The 14,866-nt window shown below is 39.6% G+C and overlaps 1 protein-coding gene across 4 annotated transcripts in view; it reads left to right on the top strand.

Annotated features, from left to right (window-relative positions):
* The first annotated feature begins 671 nt into the window (after positions 1-671).
* The window catches only part of STK38L (serine/threonine kinase 38 like), a 69,927-nt gene continuing 55,732 nt past the window's right edge, over positions 672-14,866 (top strand). For 2 of the 4 annotated variants that reach the window (XR_010021344.1, XR_010021342.1), the window contains exon 1: positions 672-783. The gene's annotated coding sequence lies outside the window, so the exon portion shown is untranslated. Of the gene's footprint in view, positions 784-929; positions 1,008-14,866 lie in introns of those variants that run through there. The other 2 variants (XM_063075311.1, XR_010021343.1) reach the window with 2 other exon arrangements.

Genomic DNA, 14,866 nt, shown 5'->3' with positions numbered 1-14,866 from the left:
AAGATAACAGTTGGCATTTCTAAATGATATTTTCTGCAAGCACAAGTATCAGCTTCATATATTGTCTTAAACCTCCCATATTCAGAGGGAGGGTAATTTTGTCAACAATAATTGGGGGTATTCTCTTATTTGGCTTTCCAAAAGACCAGTTTCGTCCCCCATTGTAAATTGGATCATCTTCCCAAAGCCATCCCTTCTGAGTCATTCTACAGGGAGGTGATTTTCCACATAATTCTTCCATCTTGATGAAGCATCCCAGTATTGTCAGTTACTTTAGATCTTCCAAGACAACCCAACCAAGTTTGTCATGTATGCCATCAAGTTTTGTGTGTCCTTTTCAAATCCTAGTTCTCCTCTAGTCTCTAAGAGTCCAATAATAATTAATGGAAGAGTCAAGGAATCTGAGTAGCTTCTAGTCCCCACAGCTAATAACTAAGCTACTAAGCAATCCATCTTTGTTGACCACAGTTTCCTAATCTGCAAAATGTGTGGATTCGTGGAGATTCTCTGAGCCCCTTTTTATTTCCAATACTCTTTGCATTGCATTGTGAAGTATTGAAACTCTGATGACATTTAGGACATGTGACTCATGTCACACCACTCTGAGCCACGCTCAAGAAAGACCTGAGCCAGTTGTGAGTAAACAGGGCAGTGAAGTGAGATTGGTAAGAGAGGGAAGTGGTGACTGTCCAGCCAAGTCCCAGGACTAGTCAGTACTTCACCAGGCGGAGATGGGTGGGGCCGGGGGTCGCCGTTGACGACAGAAGGCTACTTCCGGCTGTGGTGCGTATGACGTCAGGGCAAGTCGGGTCGGCCCAGCCACCGGGAAGCCGAGGAGGGAGAGCTCGCGATAGTTCAGGGAGGCCGCCCCGAGATTCCGGCGCGGCGGCGGGTCCCACCTCCCGGGGGCGGGGCGAGGGCGGAGCGGGGAGAAGGGAGCGGACGGGCGCCCGGCCGGCTGCGGTCCGTGCGGAGGCTGAGCCGGCCGCGGGCGCGACCGGAGACAGGTGAGTGCGCGGATGCGGCGCTCGGCGGCCGCGGCTGGGGGCCCGGGCGCGCCGCACCAGCCCCAACTCTGCGGGCAGGGGCAGGAGGAGAGCTTACGGGTCTTTGGGTGTCCAGAGAAAGCCGGGCTAATTTCGGGGCTGGAAATGTCTCCGGGAAAGCTCCGGCGACGGCCTTGGCCCTCTTGTCGCCCGGTTGATACTGGCCCCGTGAGTCCGGACAGGTAGCCCCGAGCTCGGAGAGGGATCTTTGTCCTTCCCCGATCCTCTCTTACTCCTCGGCCCCCGAGCACCCCGCTCCGGGTCCCTGCCTGGGCTTCATAAACAATAACAAATGTCACGGATCCTCTCCTGCTATCCAGCCCCTGCTCCCCAGTCCCGTGCCCTCCAGCCCGTGTCACCGAGAGGGAGGCTTCGAGGCTTGGCTCTTCAATTGTGGGGGCTGTTTGTGTACCATTCCTAAAAACTGATGCGTCAGATTGCTAAACATTTCTCAGCTAGACACAGTAAAGCCGCCCAGTTCCCAGAAGCCGCGGAGTGTTCAAAACCGGGCTCAAAATCTGTCCCTGCCCTTGGAACCGTAGACCTTTCCTTTCAATATCGTTTTCTCCCACCCCCCTTTTTCCCACTATTAGTATCGGGGACAAATGAGTGGTTGTTTGGTATGGGAATAGGAAAGATTATACCCGATTGAGTGGGGACGGTTCACCTTTAAAAAGTTGCCAGGTTGACAGCAAAAGAACAAACTTTGTTTGCAAAACCAGTGGCCTCCGGTTTACAGATGGCTGCTTTTGTTTGGTGGGATCGCTTTTCGGGCTCTTAAGTTTGGAGGAATGGTTTAAAAAAGAAATGAGAGGCGGGGGTAGGGCTAGTAGTGCTGGAAGTAGTGGCTTGTCCTAAAGTGTGATGCTGCTGTCCCCCACTTGCTAAAATGCACAACCAACGCGCTTGCCTCTTTCACGTAACTTGTGACAAGTTTTGATAGAAGCTACTTACTGGAAATGTCCTGAGTATTAGCTTTATTACTGCTAAAATCTGAAGAAACAACTTTAAGTGTTTTATGTTATGTCTCTTAGTTGTTAGATGGGGATTGACAAATGCGACCTTGTCTCTTTTGGCGCGGGGGCTTAAATTTGACAGGTTTCCCTATTTTAAGGCAGGGTCTGTTGTTCTTAAGCCCAATTTTATTTACCCAGTGCAGATTTCTGAAAGTCCTTTGTCTCAGTCATATACGTGTATAAGATATTAGAAACCTCTTTGAATTTGATTGGCTTTCTCTTTATGCCTCAGATATATAAAACAATTAAGTTTATTATACTCTCCCCAGTGGCTGAGAGGTATTGTGTGTGAATTAGCCATTCATGTGACTATTTGGGGGAGAGAAGTTAGTCCAAAATATGATGTTAAATTATGATGTTTGTTTATCGCATAGGTTTATCAAAGTACTTTTACCTGTAAAATCCTGATCTCAAAAGAGGTAGTACAATGGTTAACATTTTGTTTTGACCTCGCTTAGATTTGTGTCTCCTGTTAAGAGGGTTGATAATGTTTCCCATTTGGGTGGCATGTATTTAGAATTAGAAGCAAAGTTGGGTGTAGTTTTTGTACTCCCTTGAAAGGCCCAGCCACGTGGGAATGAAAAAATTAGACTTAAACCACATTAAATGTGCAATTCTTCTTTCGTTTCTGTGTTTGTTTTAAAATAAGTCAAAGAATAGAAACTAAGATTATTTGTGCAAATACATAGGTGTCCTTGGCAGTTTTTATGCTGAAAAATTAATTTCAAAAGGTACGATGCTATAAGAACAAAAGAAAAATTGATACAAAGCAGTGGACTCAGTTGAACTGTTTCTTTTCAGAAAAGTAGGATAACACACTTCAGAAAGTTCTTTCCCTGTGATCTGGTATAAGTTGGAGGCTTTTTTTTTTTTTTTTTGATGGCACTTTTTTAAGAGGAAAAAGAGGGCACAAATCAAAGCCAGAAAGATTTGCATCTCCGTGTAAAAATGATTTTATTTTACATAAATAGTGTAGGGTGAACCAAGCAAGCATATTGTCATCTAGCATCCCTAGGTTTACATTAAAATCAACAGATGGGCAAGTTATGATTACGTTAGACTTGACATATGCAGAAATTATACTACTGCACTTTTATATTAAGAGCACCATGGGCATTTTGAATGAGATAATTAAAGCAAGAAGACATAAGAACTTTTGTTAAAAATTAAAAAGATATCTTTGGGCAGTAATTAAAAAATACTTTGTGAATCCTTTCTTCCTCTCCTCTCCCCCTAAAATTTTTAAATCTTAAGAGAATATTTAGCAAGGTATGACCAATGCTTAAGTGCACTGGTTACATAAGCCCTCTATCTCCAGGTAAAGGTTTGCTAATTGACCGGGTATTATTGTTCAGAACCTTTAAAGGGAGAGATATGAAAGGCAGCAATGAACAATGTTTGCTGCCCCGTACATTCAGATGAGCTGTGGTCTCTCTCCTCAAGGAGGTATAATCTAAAGGGTGGGAAATGTACCCACTCTAATAACTATGATACAAAATACATTTTATAAGGAAGCCAAGGAGGGAGGGAGTAAATCCTACAAGACCAATTAAGGAAGGCTGTGAGTAAGAAAGGCAGTTGTTGTAGATGATTTGGGTGATATAGTCATATGCTAATGATAATAAACAAACACTTTAAATAATGCTGCTTGCTGCTAAAACCTTCACATATACTATTTATTTACCTGGCTTTAATCCTTACAACTCCTACCTGGGTAGGTATTTTTATTATTCCCATTTTGCAGATGTAGTAAGTGAGGTACCAAGGTTAGATAGCTAGTAAGTGGTAGAACTAGGATTGCAACCCAGGTATTCTGGCTGGTACCTGTATTGCTGTACTTAACCACTATCCTTTTTTTCTCTCCCATTAATGATTGTCTTTCTCAGGTCTGTAGTTTCGAAGAATTGATTTGGGAAAATACATTCCTCTGACATCTAAAGTTTGGGATCAGTGTTCTAGAAAGAGCTCCAAAATAATGAAAACCCAGATAAATGAGTTATTTTTGGCATGTTAGATATTTTAATCCATTTTTGGAAGTTGCTCTTGGAGCAAATTAAATGTAACCATTGAGTGAAACTTTTGATAACTTGGACTTATTACCTGTAAGTACCCATAAGAATTTAGAAGTGAGAAGTTAACTATATTAACTCCTTTGCCTGTGGAATGTTTGATTCATTGTATATTTTGTTCTGTAGTTTTTTAAATCACTTGGCACTGGGTATTTTTTGGATCGAATTAGGAAGTTGAAATTTAGTTTATGATCGAATGTTGGTCTCAGCTGTTCTAGTTTTTATTTCCAAAAATAGCTATGCTTATAGTGGCTGAAACAGGGTTTTGAATAGAGTGTTGTACATATATAAAATGAGAGAAGTCAGTCACTAGTACTTTATATTGGGGCACCTTTGAAAGTTCTTTGGGATTATGAAATAAAAAGTGCTATAGGAATGCACTGTGCCTGGTATAGGCCTATTCAATAAACGCTTGTTGAAAGAATGGCCTAATTTTATTTATGAAGTTTCAGGAATATCACACATTTGTTATTGGTTATCTAAGAATTGGAAGCACAGTAAAGTCAGTTGGATTTAAAGGTTAGAAAAAATGTATATCTAGGCAGGGAGTACAGGGATGAGCAGTGGTAGGGGTACTGCTTATCCTAGACACTTCAGCTCCTTTGTCAGAGCCCCTGATTGTCCATACTCATTTAATACTCATCTAACTACAGCTCCAGAAGCTCAGTCTGTGTGAACAAATGTAATAAGTATTTTCTTTTTGACATAGTGCGGTAGGTTCTAGAAAACCCACATAGTAGGATAATTTATGGTTGATAAGCTTAAAACCTAATGGGAAAAGTGGCAGAACGAAAGCCAGGATTTAAAGCCCATATATTTATATTTTAAAAATAAGACAAAGATGGCAAAACAAACAAAAAACAAACTTTTTTTTTTTTTAATGGACCTGAAATAGTGATGGTATACCATATCCATTTACTATCCCCTGACTGACAATATCTTCAGGATTTCATGGAAATGCTTAAGTCAACTTTGCTTGACTTATAAAAAAAATTTAGAGGTTCCTCTAAGTACAGGTTTAGTTTTCAAAGGTTGTTCTTAGTAAAAAGGAGTGTGAGTTGGTCCATCAAAGGGAAGCCAGGCATACTCTGACTCCCTTGCTGATAGAAATCTTTCGGGCATCTTTCCTTACAATATAGTTTTGGTTACATTGAAAATCCACTGAGACAGGTAGACTCCCTCTTAGGTGATGTCTGTAAGATCTTAGGGAAGATCATAGCACTTACAGGTTGTAGGGTGACCTGACTATTCATTCATATACAACCTGACATTAATGTTGTATAAATTTGAACAGGCCTCAAGCTTTGGCAGTTGTCTGTAGCTTGTGACAATAGCACTTATGTTATGCTTAGCTTTTAAATTCTTGAACAAGCTCCTTGCCTTCCCCAGAATTAACCCTAGAGCAGTTGACAACCCGAATTAATTTTGATTCTCTGGCCACATATTGTACAGAAGCCTTCCTGTTCTCCTCGTCTTTTGCTCATTCTCCGATTCCACAGGTATAGACTTTTCACATATTGTAATATATAAGTCCTGATCCTATATGCACAGGCGGCATCCATTGTTTTCTTACCTTTTTTTCAGTTATTTGCTATCTCTACATCTGATTCAGAAGGAGATTTTTTCCCTCTTTTTCCTAATTCTTGGAATACTTTTACTACTTTTGCAATTCCTGTATAGGATGGGTTTAGGAATGTTTAACACCTCAAAACAACCACAAATACAACACACTTCCCCAGAATAAAGAACAAGATGGCAGAAACTAAAGTGACTATGCATAATTGCTAATGCCATCTATTTTTGGCATGCAGAGTTGCTGTGCCTTTACTATGGAGCCTCGCTTTCATTTTGTCTATGAAAGTTTAGAAAATTGAAAGTTGGGGACAGAGTAGCTTCTGTACATATTAATAAGCACTTTTGTTTGGTCTGGTTCTCTCGTTGCTATTCTGCTTTTATGACTTGGAGATTGGGACTACAGTTCTCTAGATTCCTCAGCAGTCCTGGAGACACACTAAGTAATTTGTACGTTTAATATGACTATATTTCGTGTCATCTGTATTTGTCAAACTTTGTTTCCCAATGCTAATATGTAGATTTAGTTCTCTATATATTGTCTTCTCATCTTATATATTCTTTGCTCCTTTTCTCTTCCTGAACATCAGGGTAAAGGTTTAATAATTTTATCAACAGTAACCATTTACATGAGTAACCCTGTGAGTTATTTTCTCTACTTAACAAATGAGGAATTTGGAGAGGTAAATTGACTTGCCAGGGTCACACAGGTAGATAGTAAGTGGTAGAGTTAGAAATTGATACCTAAAACCCAGCTTTGCTTTCTGTTATATTGCTTTACTGTTCTTACAAAAACTTGTCCTCTGTTCTTTAATTTACCTCCCTCTTCTAGTTCTAGTTTTTTTCCTTCCTTCTTCTCTCCTGCTTTTTTGGTAATTTCCCCTTTAGGAGATTTTTTTTTACAATTTTGCATGTCAAATTCTCTTGGGAAAAGTATACAGTCGTAATTCAGCTATATTCAGATTTCCTATAGAGAGGGATTTGCTCTTAGAGCTTAAGAATAATAGTAGTAACACCTTATGTTTGTATTGTGCTTTATAGTTTTATGAAGCATTTTTACACATTTTCTTAATCTTCATAGCAATCATGTTGTGTAGGCAGTGAGGATAAGACCATTACACTTTAACTCATTGGTCTTCCTCGTAGATTAAAAGTGACTACAGGCAGAGTATACAAAATTAGATCTGGACTCTACAAAGTTATTTGATGAGACATGGTTCTTGCCCTCAGCAGTATATATGCTGAAATAAACAATATAATCAAATGTTCTGACTTTATTCAAGCCAGTTAGGAGCAGATAAATGTCATTATGGCACAGTGTTTTCTTAAAAGGTGTTATAGTTTTGAGCCTTGAGCTTTTTTTTTTTTTCATTATTGTCAAAATTGTGAAGCTGGAATTTTACTTCTGTATGTTTAATCATGAAATGTGAAAGTCCTCAATTCTTAGTTAAGTTTCTGTCTACCTCATCCTGCACTTACCTGCTTGCATTATAATTAAAACAATTATGATGAAAAAATGGGGTGGAGGGAGGACAGATACAAAAAGGGAAATTAAAGAGCCTGGATGAGGTATCATATAGTAACACTGTTGTAGGAAATTGGTTGTGAACTTTAACTAATGGATAAGCTGCAAGTATTCACTTCTGGAAAGTTGTATTATTTGAGAGATCAGAGAGCGTATTTAATGATCCATTTTTGAAATATTATCTTGTACCAGTATCTTGTTTTATTAAATTTGATTTTTACTAGCTGTGGGCATTTTTACTTAGTTAAGTGTTTGTCCTCTGACTTGCCCCATAATGGAAACACCACACCCCATTTGCCCTTTGTGACTTTTCTGTATTTGTCAGCAGAGGCTGATTGCCTGGTATGTACTACTAGGGAGCTGCCCTTTGTTGTGTTTTTACGATAGAGATCAATTTCATTTGGACACATCTTTCAGATCTGGTTGAGGATATTCTCCATATGTCAACTATTATCTCGCCAAACAGAATAGACTTTTTCTATTTTTGTGGCTAGAGTGGAAAAATTTTAGTGCTGAATTGTATTTCTTTTGCCCATTGATATTCTTAATACTGGCAAATCCTAAAGGAATCACAGACTGATAATGTTTTAGTGAGGTTTATCATCAGAATTCAACGTTTATCAGCTATTTCATCATGTTAGGTACCATGGCAAAATAGAGACAAATAAGATGTATTGCCTTTCCACTTAGAAAGGTTTAATTCAGTAAGAGGCATACTGTATGGGTACAAATAACTGTAAGTCAAACAGAAAGTGATAAACGAATAACAGGGCACTGTGGGAGCAGAGGAAGGAGAGATTGTGTCCGGCTGGAAAGATTAGGAAAGCTTCCCACATGAAGTGGAATATGAATTGAACCTTTAAAGGTGAAGGACGTGCCAGGCAGAGGGATAAGTGTAAGTTGAGTGTATCTCTGTAGTACCTGATAAATTATATGTTAATTATTTACTTCTCTGTCTCTTGCCCTATTAGATTTGAGCCCATTAAGCTCAGAGAATAGGTGTTTTTCAGCTTTTCATTCTCTGCATCATCAACTGCTCAACCTGGTACATTTAATTAGAGTTGTACTTCAATAAGATTACAGTGACAGTACTGAATATGGAATGGATTCAAGGGAAGAGAGACCAGGAATGGGAAAACCAATGAAGAGACTAATTTAAATCTAGGAGATAGATAAAGAAGTTCTAAACTAGGTGAGATTGAAAGGAGAGACTTGGGTGGGTGGGTTTCCCCTTCGTGTTGAGACCTAGAGGGTTCTTTCACTCTGTGAATTACCTGTGAGGTACGTGTTGTGTACCAGCATGTGGGGAGATAGAAAGACCTGGTGCTCCCTCAGAAAGCAGGCAGGTGACTACAGAGCTGCACTCACGGGTATGAAGGAGTTGCAGTGGGGCACAGCTGCTTAATGAAGGAGCAGTGAGAAAAGGAGCACCCATGTGGCAGAGTGAGGGAAGCTTTCCAAGGAGGTGGTAGTGTTTGAGCTCAGACTTGAAGGGCAGGTAGGAGGTTTTCAGGCAACAGCTGCAGGAAGACATTATCACACAGTGATGGAAGAGACTGAAGCATACTTGGGGAGCTACAAGAACCTGGGTTGTTTTAGTGTTGGGATGTGAGGCTGGATAGGATAAATGAACTTTTTATTTGCTGTGTTTTTTGCTGTTTATTTTATCCAGCTTTAGCATTCAGCTTTTGTAAAGAAGTGTTTCTGTTACCTCTTACAGTCCAGTGGAAGCACTGTCGCTGTTCTTCCCACTGCCAGCCTGCAAGTGTAGTGCCGGTGACAGATCATCTCCTCCGTCCATTTTGTGAAGTTAAACAGAAAAAGTGATGATACCGTCAGCTAGAGAGATAAAGAGAAACATAAATCCACTAGAAACCTTTTCTTTGATGAATGCCACGAGAATTGTTGTATAAAGAGGTTGCTGCATCAAAGTATAGCTTCAAGAGCACTTAACTTGAGGGAGGAGATTGTAGCAGCAAAGTAATTATTTACCTTTCCCATAGGGTTTTATGGAGCCTTTAGAAATTTCCCAGGACTATGATACCTAGTGCTGAAGTCTGTTTATTCTGGCTCTATCCTTGATTTTTTAAAAAAATCTTCTTTGCTCTAGCTCTTATTATATTTTAAAATAATACAATTTCAGTAACTTAGCAAAGCTCTAAACTTCAAATGGCATCAAACATTGTTTCTAGTCCTCCTCCCCTTTTTGTCATTCATGGGACTGCAGATCATGATTCTGAACTTTGTATGTGTAATCCACATTAGACTGCTTGAGCTCAAAAGCACTACAAAGTTCTTTTTGGAATAGGTTTACTTTCTGCAGTGGTTATTTTTTCTGTCATGTGGATTGGACCTCTGAAACAGAATATAGTTCTTTTCTAAGGACAACCAAAAGATTAATGGTAGTCTCCAACTGGAATTATATCCATTGAATTTTGAGACCAGGGGTGGCAACTGTGTTAGCTTTAGTGCCATTACTGGTAATAGTAAAAGTTTATGGGCACTGCCAGGGGAAAGTGAAAGACAAGAATAGGAAAAGGAAAAGGAGGTTTGCAGAGTGGCGGGAGAGGTGTGGGGTGGGGACAGGAGAAGAAGTGTATATGGTTGAAAGAGGCCAAGAACCTCTGACATCTGTTCCAGGTGCCACTTGATGGGAACAATGCCATATTTTAGGATAAAGTTGAACTGCCAGCAGCCCTGTCTAAAAATACACTGCGTGTATTGTTATGCCAAAAATGGCAGTTTGTTTTAATCAAACCTTTCTGGATTTAATTTTAAAAATTGTGTTGTGCCTATGTGTCTCTATTCTCGGAATTGAGCAGGAAGGGAAACAGAAACTATCATACATAAGTGTTAATGAAAATTACAGGCATGTTTCTGAAATGCAGTAAAAGATTTAAGACTAAATCCATTGATTCAGTATAGCCTCAGTCAGGCAGAAGGTGGCAGAAAGTGAAGGGAAGAAGTAGGAATGTGGAGTTTTTACTAGCACTAAAACTTCATTCTCATACTAACCAAGAATATAACTGGACCCACAGAAGGAAAAATAGGATAAGAAATTAGATTTAGAGCCTGCGTTCTCTGCAGTAAACCGAGTACAGCACTCCTTCTTTTTCAGAAAACAACATTATCAAACAACAAAATATTTCTTCTTTAGGACATATTTTTGGATTAACAAAGCCAAAGGATAAAAATAGCTATGATTTTAGTTTTTCTGTAATGGTGGTAAAAAGTCACTTCTCGGGCTGGCCCGTGGCTCACTCGGGAGAGTGCGGTGCTGATAACACCAAGGCCCCGGGTTCGGATCCCATATACGGATGGCCAGTTCGCTCACTGGCTGAGCGTGGTGCTGACAACACCAAGTCAAGGGTTAAGATCCCCTTACCGGTCATCTTTAAAAAAAAAAAAAATAAATAAATAAATAAATAAAAAAAAAAGTCACTTCTCAGATTGTAAGAAATACTGTATTGAATTCAAATTTCTGATTCATTTTCAGAGCTGAAGGGTGCTCTAGAGGTCATCTAGTCCAATTCTCTGCTGTGCATTCCCACTACCGTCCTCAGCAAGTGGATGTTTAGTCTTGGTTTGCGTACTTAAGTTCCTTGCCTAAAGATGAAGAACTTGACAGATCACAGGATGCTAACTTTCACTCCCTTAAATGGCTGGTCTTCTCCAGCCTTCTGTCCCCAATCCGCTTTTCTTCTCACTGAATGCACTGTGGGGTGTGGGTGATTTCCTATGCTCTGATATCTTTAGTGATCACTGTATGATGACAATTTCCAAACCTATGTATCTTGCTCAGACCTCTCTCCTGAGCTTCAAACTCCATCTGTCTCCTAGATATCAGCAACTTGGTATGTTCCACAGATGATTTGGATTCAGTTCACCCGAGCTGACTTTATCTTTGCCCTTTTCAGAACCGTTCTCACATTCCTTACCTCTCCCAATGTGTGACATTATTCTCTATTTGGTTGTCTATGCTATAAACCTGGAAATCATCCTTGACTCCCTCTTCTCGTTTATCACTCACATCCAGTCATTATCAAGTCCTCTTTACTACCTCTTGACCTCTGTCTTTGCTCTTTCTCCAGTGCCAGTGTCTTCATTCAGACACCGAATTACTGAAACAGCCATCTCTCCATGCTACCAGTCTTGCCTCTTCCAGTGCATCTTCCATGTGGCCACAAAGCTCCTCTGAAAACATAAATCTGATTATGTGAGGGTATTTCAAAAAGTTCATGGAAAAATAGAATCAAAAGATAGCATGAATCTTTCCACAAACTTTTCGAAGTACTTCGTGTAACTTCCACACTGAAGATTTTCAGTGAGTCCCCATAGCCTCCTCCAGACTCAGTAGCATGGCATGTAAGTTCTTTTATCATGCTGCACCTTTTTAATTTTCTAGCCTCATGTTTCATCTCTCCCTCTCCTCATCTCCAACCTTACCGAACCACTAGCTTTCTCTTACCTTGGGTCTCTCTCACACACTACTTTGTGGAGGGCTCTTTCCCACACTTTTCAGGTAATTCCTATCCTTTATTTAGTACTGATTAAGCATCTCCTTTTTCAGGGAGGCCTTCCTTGACCTCTCACCTCTTGTTGGGACCAGGTGCCTCTGTTTGACTTTCCTGCAGTGTCTTGTACATATCTGTGTCATGGCTTTTTTTAATATCCTAAAACACAATAATAGGTAGCATGTTGAGCATTTATTATGTGCCAGGCACGGGACAGTGTTAATTGGAAAGTCCTTCCTTATGTAACTTTCACGTGGTTCTTACCACAGAATTAGAGATAATTTCATATCACTGCAAGAGTGATATGTGAAGATGGCTACCTTACATCTTCTCTATTTCAGGCTAAGCATCTTCATTTAATTTGTTCAAATATCATGGATTTTAGACCTTTTGCCTTTCTGGCCATTCCCCTCTACACCAGTTTTATTTTGTTTGTTCTCTCTCTTAAAATGTGTGGCTCGGTTATAGGTAGAATGGAGTTGTTGTGAAGAAAGGCAGCGCTTCACAGGTGTGTAGAACCTGGATATGGATCATCATATTTAAGGTAGAGACCTCACTTTTCCAGGTTTGTAACTGTGAATTTTTTTCTTTCTGTCCAGAATTCATCAGGATTGTAGGAATTTACTTATGTTTAACAAGTGATTGAGAGACTAATGTAAAAACAAGAATGGCAATTGGTGAATCTATTAATATAGCTGTGAGTGGAATGGAGGCGTGCAGCATTTGCTTAGCACACTCTCACCCATGTAAGAGAATCTGCATGGGAAGCCAGTTGTTCTAATCAAATGGGTAATCTTAATGAGGAGTGTCACTAAGCCAGGATGACCCAGTGGAGCTCTTTATAAGGATGCAGCTGCCCCAGCGCTGCTCTGTTGTGTGTGTCAGTGCACTTTCACCTCACACAGTGTTGGCGCCACGCAGGCAAAGTCTTGCTTGTTATCCTCCTGCTCTCCCCTCTCCCCGCTATACTTCTGCTACTCCCCTCTAGATTATCGTAACCCTCTTTTGTTAACACAGTCTTTTCTCTAGCCAGAAGAAAACACTGTTTTTCAGGTTTTAGCTTTCTTAATTCACATTTTAATTCTGAGTGCAGAAACTATAGCCCTACCCACTTTTAACTTGGGTATCCCCAGAACTTTTCAGTCACATTTTTTTGGAATTACCTTATGTTGATGGCTAATTTCTATTTGATTCATGCTGGTGTTACTCCCAGAGGATGACCTAATTTTCAAATTATAAGGGCTTTTACTTTTCCTCTCTGTATGACTGTAGGGGATCGCCAAGTATTGAACCCTTCTCCAGGTGTGAGCCAACCACTGTAGAGTGTGGCATTCACCTTCCTTGTTCCTGACCTTGTATGTCCATCAACTCAGCCTAAGATTGAGATGGTGTACATTTGAGGGCAGCCATTTCATGCTTTTAATTTATGTCAAACTTTTATTTAACAAAAAAACCTTTAGTTCTTTATGTATGGAACAGTTTGTTACAATTTATACTTAGCATTTGATTTTTTTAACACAAATATAATTCTTTACATTTTCTATATTAAATTTCATTTGTTAAAGTTAACCTTCTGTTAAAATTGTTTTGGATTCTGACCCTGCTGCCCCACTTTTGATTATTCTCTCCAGGTTCCAGTCATCCCTACATTTTGATTAGGATGTTGTCAAAACTTTATCCAGATCATTGATAACAGTATTGCATAAGGCCAGTGAGTCGTGCAGAATTTATATATGAGCATTCTGAGTTCTGTTGTTTGATCAGTCATAAACATATCTGTTACTCAGCACATTTCTCCCTTCCCCCGAAAAGAATTGGAGAGTGGAGCTTGTTAAATACCTTTCAGAGAATCACATACATTTGTTTCATAGCTTTGCCAACAAAGAAATAAAGTTACTGGGCAAGACTTGTTCTTCCTGAACCCATGCTGATTCTCAGTGACCACCCATCTTTGTCTATTCAGAAACTGTCTGCTTTATGATCTATTCTAGAATTTTCCTCAGGCTGGATGATAAACAGAACAGTTAATATTTTGTAATGTCCATATTCTTTTGCAATGTTTGTGTTCTTTCCTTATTTCGAAAGATGGGGTAGTTTGTCTCCTTTCAGCAAAACTCTCTGGACTTCATGATTTGTCAACGAGTGCTTACAGCATTCAGCAAAATTCACATGTAGGTTCGCACTTTGCCCCTCGCCAAGTCAGAAGATTTGCAGTGTATTGGGACAGCTCTCTTATCGCCTGTCACCTGTATTGGGCTTCAGTGCTTTCTTCCCAGCCCTGCAGTTTTGGCTGTCATTCTCTTCAGCTGAGAAGAGAGGCAGGGCTTGAGTGGTGCGATGCATACTGCACCGGGAGTTCTTCATAAAATAGGGACGATACCTACTTCTCAAGGATGTTGTAAGATAGAACTGTGTAAATGGTCTTTGTAAACTGTAAGGTTGCATTCAAGTGTAAGATTTTTAAAAAGCAAACTAGAAGTGGAGGAGGCTTTATTTTTGTCATGTGTTAGCTACACCATTTACCTTAACTAACATACCCAGGCCTTTTGTAAATTTCCTCTTCCAGATGTAAATTCAAAAACCCCTTTTGTAGCCCTTAGTGGTTTTCTTTAGTTCTTGTAGGGATTTTACTTCCTGATATCATCCTGTGTTTCTTTTAGGGGCATCCATGTTACGTATCCCTTCTATCTTTTTCTGTATTTTTTAAAATCTAAGTTCATTGATGAGCTCTTTGTGAGGCCAGTCTTTTTAGAATCTTCATCTTTTCTGTCATTAATATCCCTTGTAGTTTATTGCCAGAATTATATTACTTAGAACAAACCATTTCAAGTTTTGATTTTTTCTGTGTGACTAGAGTGTACAGGAGTGGTACTGTTTGGTTATATATTTCCTCTGTGTTTTTCTGACTCATTCTCTTTCTTTGTCTCCTTCTCTCTTCTTGGGTTCTTCTGATGATGTAACTACTCTGAAACCCAGAAGTTTAAATCTGGTATTTTATCAAATCATGTATGGATACAGAACATTTTCCTTATTATTCTTTTAAATTCATTTTCAGTTTATAATGTGCTTTCAACAGAGTTTAAAATGGATGCTGTCTTCAGGGCAATAATCACGTTTTCTACTT

This window comes from Cynocephalus volans, chromosome 12, assembly GCF_027409185.1.
Source record: "Cynocephalus volans isolate mCynVol1 chromosome 12, mCynVol1.pri, whole genome shotgun sequence".
Lineage (NCBI taxonomy): Eukaryota > Metazoa > Chordata > Mammalia > Dermoptera > Cynocephalidae > Cynocephalus > Cynocephalus volans.
The sequence above is the reverse complement of the archived record's forward strand: the minus strand, read 5'-3'. Positions and strand labels throughout refer to the sequence as shown.